Source organism: Mycetomoellerius zeteki, unplaced genomic scaffold (genome assembly GCF_001594055.1).
Source record: "Mycetomoellerius zeteki isolate Tzet28-1 unplaced genomic scaffold, Tzet1.0 scaffold59, whole genome shotgun sequence".
Classification (NCBI taxonomy): Eukaryota; Metazoa; Arthropoda; class Insecta; order Hymenoptera; family Formicidae; genus Mycetomoellerius; species Mycetomoellerius zeteki.
In genome coordinates this window covers 59,724-67,537 of record NW_017257599.1, presented here as the reverse complement: position 1 = coordinate 67,537, position 7,814 = coordinate 59,724, and the positions used below count along the sequence as shown (strand labels likewise).

General features: G+C 29.1%; 1 protein-coding gene across 1 annotated transcript in view; it reads right to left on the bottom strand.

Annotated features, from left to right (window-relative positions):
* Positions 1-7,814, bottom strand: part of LOC108728216 (uncharacterized) — a 35,703-nt gene that overhangs the window by 11,378 nt on the left and 16,511 nt on the right.

The window sequence follows — 7,814 nt, the reverse complement described above, 5'->3', positions numbered from 1 at the left end:
CGATATACTAGAAATGAAAAAAAGCAGGTTTTTTTACTTTGGAAGAAAACCAAACGAAACCGTTTTCTACTTGGTAGAAAACGGTTTTAACCAAAATGATATAGAATTCATGAAAAATATATAGAATTCATGTTAAATAATATATAGAAAAGGATATAGAATTCATTTTTCTCTTTCGACATTCATTATTATAATGTTTGATATCATTTCGACAATATTTAATATTTTTTTGTCTTTATAATTTCAAATTAAAGAAACGTTGTTGCGGTGTTTAAATAAATTGATATTCTGACAATGGACTATGCACACTAATCGCTTATAATTATTTGAACGATAGATATTTTATATTTTACTCCGATTTTAAAATCTAAATAACCAATGGCCTATATTATTGTTAAGACAGATGTAACACAGATAATACTTTATTAGCATAATTGACACTGTTTTGTTATACATATTGGTTGTTATGTACGTATTCTAGATTTTAATTACTGAGGTAACGTCGCAATATAATAGTTCACAATTCGAGAATAGTTGGACATAGTTAAATAAACAATGTTTCACTAACATATATTTTAGAATATGTACACAATTACAACAAATATACCACAGAAGCGGCGTCAATTATTCTAATAAGGTATTATTTGTCTTAACGATAGTATGGAACATTTACTTAACTTTTAAAATCAGAGTACAGAATAAAATATCGTCCGAATGACTTTAAACAGTAGTGTACTTACATCTATGGTCACCGCCACTTACAAGTAAAGTTACCTTTCCATGACTCGCCGAATTTAATGAAACTTGGTACATTTGTAGAGTAGACAAAAATAATAGACACGTATTTTTTTATATCGGCAATGGTGCAGATTTAAGGGGTGAAACACCACTTTGAAGAAAATCGGTTTTTCTCTTTCGAACTTAATATCTTCGAAACTGTAAGAGGTAGAAAAAAATTTCTACAATAAAAATTGAATGGTTGCGAGAGTACTTTATAACTATAATAAACAAATTTTTCTTAAGTATTTATTTATTGTATACCCCTATCCTCCACTCTTGCTTTCAAAAATTTTTTAATTTTTTATATGACGAAAATTGAAGAGCATTTTACGCTGAAAACAATGGTGTGTATTTAAATTACATTCCGAAAAAAACATTTTTGAGATATGAACGAAAACGTCTCGTTATACGCGCTCCATACGTATTCGTATTGCGTTGGGGTTCAACGAATACAGTCCAATACGCATCAATATTGCACTAGCTATTATAATAAGAGCTTTTTACAATAATAATGTCATAATAATAATATATAATGATAATAATAATAATAACATTAATAGTAATAGTGACTTTGTTAAATTTCCGAAACCAGACAATGGCGGATTCCTGCAGTGAATTCGAACTATCTTATCCCGCTGTTTGCCGAACCCAGGAATAACCGACGAGGAGGTGACGAGAGTCTATTCCCATTTTGTTTTTTATTATTTTTTTTATATTTTTCATGTTTTTATGTTTTTATATTATTTTAGATTTTTTCTTAATTTTTTTAACAATTACGTTATTCCCACCTCTATGTTCATTTTTTCATTTCTATGCTACATACTCTTTACAGAAATGATATTCAATGAAAAAATCTTGTATGCATAAAGATTTTGCACACCAAGCGCACTTTATGACTATTATATTATTACATAATAACTCGCAGATAGCTTCACAATTTTTAAAACAATAATCTACTGGATTATCAAAATGAAGTGGTTTCTCTTGTAAGTATCCACTTTTGTACCATGAATACTTAAATAAATTTATAAATCGCGGAGAGGATAACTGATAATAAATAAGCGATTGCAATTTGATAACGTTGTTTCGTAAATGTAAATTTATATCGTAATTATACAAAACAATTAAATCTGAAAAATGTTTAATAAAATTTTTCCAAATTCTGAAACCAAACACGTCGAGAGGTTGAATCATCCCAGTTGTTCCTGCAGGAATTGTTAAAATTTTAATATTTTTTGATAATTTATCTATTGTTTCAAATGTTTTCGAATTTTGGCCACTCCATGAATCTAAAAGCAGAACACTGTTATCGTTGCAATTAGGAAGAAAAACATTTGTGAACCATGTTTTCACAAGATTCGTCGACATCTTACCTGAATTTGAGGGTAATACAATAACATTATCAGGTTTAAAAAGATTTGCTTCTACGCGCGGTCCAAATTTTCCATCTTTTTCTTGTAAAATAATTAATAGCGGTGACAAAAGGGAACCACATGCTGATACGACATGCTGCACGCCTGACGCACCCGTGACAAGCGTGCCAGAATTAGCAGAACAACGCATGCGCAAGTGTACATGGATATGGACTCATCGTAGTGTTCCGGCCTAGGAAGGCATAATTTGCATTACTGACTAGACTACCGCCTGATTCAACCTCTCGACGTCTTTGATTTCAGAATTTGGAAAGCACGCTTGTATAGCGCGCCTGCTTGTACTTATAACTATAAGCAGAGCAAATAAATTTGACTCAAGAGAAATTAAACGTCGTACAGCGTCTTACGACGGTGCGAGATTTTGCATTCGATTCTTTGAATTTGTTATTCTCCGGTTAATAATAAGATGGCACTAAATCCAAAGAACATTTTAAAGCTGTTAAATTATGCTTTCGATCAGCCGCAATATGATGTCCAATCTGTTATCAGCGAAGATGAGAAAAAATTCAGTATGATGTCCAATCTGTTATCAGCGAAGATGGAAAAAATTCAGTTAGAGAATTTCCATTTAGAGAATTTGATAAAAGATGCTATTCAAGATTCTGTGTATATAGAAACCTATACTACTTTGAATTTTGAAGAGGCAAGTGTTATTCCAGAAATAGTTCCAATTAAGGAAAATGACGAAGACGATTACATTCAAGATAATACGAATTCTACTTTAAATCCGTCTATCGAATGTACAGAAATATGCGATGAAGAATATAAACGCAAAGTTATAGAATTTTGGAAATCGGGGAAAAAACATAAGTTGAAGTTTATGACTGTTCAAGCCAGATTTAAATGTGTTACATCAAAGCAACAGCTATATATATGGGAAAATAAAATTTCAAAAGGCGGGAATACGCGCGAGAAATTGAAAAAAATTTCGGAATATGTGTTTGCTCGATTTGAAGACGCCCTACAAAAATCTTTACCAATTCATGATTTGGACATTCGTAGATGGGTTTTAAATGCTAGAAATGAATTGCAATTATCAGCAGATTTTTTTTAAAGCATCAAAAAAGTGGATTCACAATTTCAAACAGAAACATCACATTGTTTCCAGAAAAATAAATAAATTTATAACGCAGAAAACTTTGACAGATATAAATAAACTAGAAATAGAGGCTAATAATTTTGTTGAAAAGGTAAAACAAGAAATTTCGCTAATTGGAGCAGAGAATGTGTTAAATTCTGATCAATCGGGTTTTAATTTAGAAATGCACACAGGACATACTTTGTCCTTCAAAGGACAGCAGCAGATTGAAACATTAACTCAATCAACGAATTCTATGACTCATAGTTACACAATTCAGCCCATCGTATCAGCATGTGGTTCCCTTTTGTCACCGCTATTAATTATTTTACAAGAAAAAGATGGAAAATTTGGACCGCGCGTAGAAGCAAATCTTTTTAAACCTGATAATGTTATTGTATTACCCTCAAATTCAGGTAAGATGTCGACGAATCTTGTGAAAACATGGTTCACAAATGTTTTTCTTCCTAATTGCAACGATAACAGTGTTCTGCTTTTAGATTCATGGAGTGGCCAAAATTCGAAAACATTTGAAACAATAGATAAATTATCAAAAAATATTAAAATTTTAACAATTCCTGCAGGAACAACTGGGATGATTCAACCTCTCGACGTGTTTGGTTTCAGAATTTGGAAAAATTTTATTAAACATTTTTCAGATTTAATTGTTTTGTATAATTACGATATAAATTTACATTTACGAAACAACGTTATCAAATTGCAATCGCTTATTTATTATCAGTTATCCTCTCCGCGATTTATAAATTTATTTAAGTATTCATGGTACAAAAGTGGATACTTACAAGAGAAACCACTTCATTTTGATAATCCAGTAGATTATTGTTTTAAAAATTGTGAAGCTATCTGCGAGTTATTATGTAATAATATAATAGTCATAAAGTGCGCTTGGTGTGCAAAATCTTTATGCATACAAGATTTTTTCATTGAATATCATTTCTGTAAAGAGTATGTAGCATAGAAATGAAAAAATGAACATAGAGGTGGGAATAACGTAATTGTTAAAAAAATTAAGAAAAAATCTAAAATAATATAAAAACATAAAAACATGAAAAATATAAAAAAAATAATAAAAAACAAAATGGGAATAGACTCTCGTCAGCTCCTCGTCGGTTATTCCTGGGTTCGGCAAACAGCGGGATAAGATAGTTCGAATTCACTGCAGGAATCCGCCATTGTCTGGTTTCGGAAATTTAACAAAGTCACTATTACTATTAATGTTATTATTATTATTATCATTATATATTATTATTATGACATTATTATTGTAAAAAGCTCTTATTATAATAGCTAGTGCAATATTGATGCGTATTGGACTGTATTCGTTGAACCCCAACGCGATACGAATACGTATGGAGCGCGTATAACGAGACGTTTTCGTTCATATCTCAAAAATGTTTTTTTCGGAATGTAATTTAAATACACACCATTGTTTTCAGCGTAAAATGCTCTTCAATTTTCGTCATATAAAAAATTAAAAAATTTTTGAAAGCAAGAGTGGAGGATAGGGGTATACAATAAATAAATACTTAAGAAAAATTTGTTTATTATAGTTATAAAGTACTCTCGCAACCATTCAATTTTTATTGTAGAAATTTTTTTCTACCTCTTACAGTTTCGAAGATATTAAGTTCGAAAGAGAAAAACCGATTTTCTTCAAAGTGGTGTTTCACCCCTTAAATCTGCACCATTGCCGATATAAAAAAATACGTGTCTATTATTTTTGTCTACTCTACAAATGTACCAAGTTTCATTAAATTCGGCGAGTCACGGAAAGGTAACTTTACTTGTTAGTCATTATACTACATTTTAACTTTTATAGTTATTTTGTTACACAGAAATCTTTTGAATAAATAAAAAACTGAGTTCTAGAACACTGCTTTATTGAGTTTTTTTATTGAAAATTTCTATATTTTTTGGTTATTTTCATCTTTACGATGTATAGGTACTGCTAGTTCTGAAAAACTCTAATATACAAAACATGAACTATCAATTTTCAATACTGGCAATATACAGGGTGAGATATACAACTTGCACACCTCGATAAATTTGTAATAAATAATAAGTTGTATGAAAAATTATTATATAGTTGTATGAAATACTATTATATAGAAAAACTATTATATATTCATAGTTGCATGACTTTGAGGAGGCCACACAAAGTGCATAAACTTTTTTATAAGTGGAGACGCTAAAAATGTTTCAGTTAACTTTATTTTTTAAAATGGAATTACATGAATCTTTTTACATAATATGATTCCTCTAACTATTCTGCATGTAAAAATATTAAGATAAAGGTATCGAAAAATCAATGGTTTACGAGATAATTTATACCTTATTCCGGCACATATTGACATAAAAATATCTCGTAAATTAATAATTTCTTGATAATCGTATCTTAATACTTTTATGAACAGAATAATAAGATGAATCAATTGGTGTAAAAAAACATGATTGCTTTAAAAAAATATATGGGCACAATAAATAATTGTTTAAATAAGCAACTATATGTTTTCTTTACATTAATTGATTGGCACGGTAATTATGCACAGATTCTGATCAACCTCCAATGACTTTGATCTTGATATATATTGTCAAGATCATCACCCTGAGCGACCTTCAACAGGTTTTAACCGTCACTTGTTATTCATTAAGAAATTATTAACAAAAAAAGTTTGAAAAAATAAAGTTATTTTTGATACATATAATATTAAAAACGATTCTATATACTCTTGCTTGTTTGAGACAAGGGGGAGGACTTCGCTTTGCATGCAAAGTCGCGCGCTCCTTGGCAGGGGAGATGGGGTGAAAGTCGTTTTGCGTGGAAGTCGTACATCCCTGAAACAAGGGCAACATGTGTCAAGGTCAAGGTCATCGTATCTCTTCATAATTAATATTGACCCTTATTATTCTGTTCATAAAAGTATTAAGACACGATTATCAAAAAATTAATACTTTAGGAGATATTTAATATTTTATGTCAATATGTGCCGGAATGAAGCATAAAATATCTCGTAAACTATTGGTTTTTCGATACCTTTATCTTCTTCTTCTTCTTCTTCTTACGTTAGGCCTCTAGCCTGTGTTACATCTCTCTCATACACTAAGAGAAAAATTTACTAGGTTTAAGTAAATGTATTAAACTTGAAGTCCACCTACTTGAATTGAGCAATCGTTTATTCAAATCAAACAAGCTTACATGCTTTCAAGAACATATTTATTAGCTTTTAACTAATTCATTTTCGTGGTAAATATTTCGTCGCATTAAGAAAACCTTGAGTCAAACAATATTTTCTTAAAACTGAGAAATGATGATCTTAGATGTAAAAAATGTATTCATTTAAAAGTAGCCAATTTTAAATAAACATTTGTTTAAATTTGATTTTTTAATTACTTGAATCAAAATAATATTTATTTCGTTCGTAAAAGCCAATGTACTAATATTAGGGCACTAATAGCAAGAAATTAATCACTTACAATAAAGAAATATTAATTTTATTGTAAAATCTTTCTTTCTCTCTCGTTCAACTTATTTATATATTAGAACATATCTTAACTTAATTAAATATTTGAAGTGGATAATTACTTGAATAATATAAATATTATTTTGAATGAAGAAGATCGAATACTTTGATTTATGAAAAATCAAATATTATAAATCATTTATTTGTTCAAAAAGAATGTTAAGTTGAACCAAAGTGTTGGTGTTTTACAATGAAGAATATATTGCTCTTTTATTGGTGAATAAATATTTACTTGAATCAAAGATATCAACTATTTTGAAATAGAAAATATTTGTCCTTATGCGGAGAACAAATCATTTAGTATTAATATATATACAATAATATGTGCAAAATATGTTTACTTAAACGAAAGTAATAGTTAATTTCGATTAGATATTAATATTTATTTCAATCTTAGAAAAAATATTATCTATACTGAGAGAAACATTTTTTCAAATGAAAAGAATGCATTTTTTCTAATCCTATTCGTTGATACAAATATTTGTTTGTTCTATTGAAGTAAAAATATTTAATTGTAAGCAAATACACTTATTATATTCACTATATTATTTTGTACTTATATTTTTCTTACATTTAAGCAACGATTTTATAAATAATCTAAAAGTAATAAATAAAAATAAATTGTTTTCTAAAATTAAAAAATTTGATTGTCTTGACTGTAAGTATAATCTAACGATAAATTTCTAGAACAGAATGAAATAAACATTTAATTATTATAATATACAGGGTGTCATTTTAATCTATGGACCCGAATATCTTCCAAATTACGGTATTTAAAAAAAAAATGGTTTAGATAAAAGTTGACCAGGACAGAGGGGGTCATTTAATTGTACCATTAGTTTTGACCTTGAGGTCAATTTTGAAGGTCATTTCAAGGTCACGATGGTTTTTTTAAATGGGACACCCTATTTTTGACTGCGGATTTCGAAAGAGCGGAAAATTTTACATCAAACTTGTCTTATGAAAAAATTGTTTTTGCGA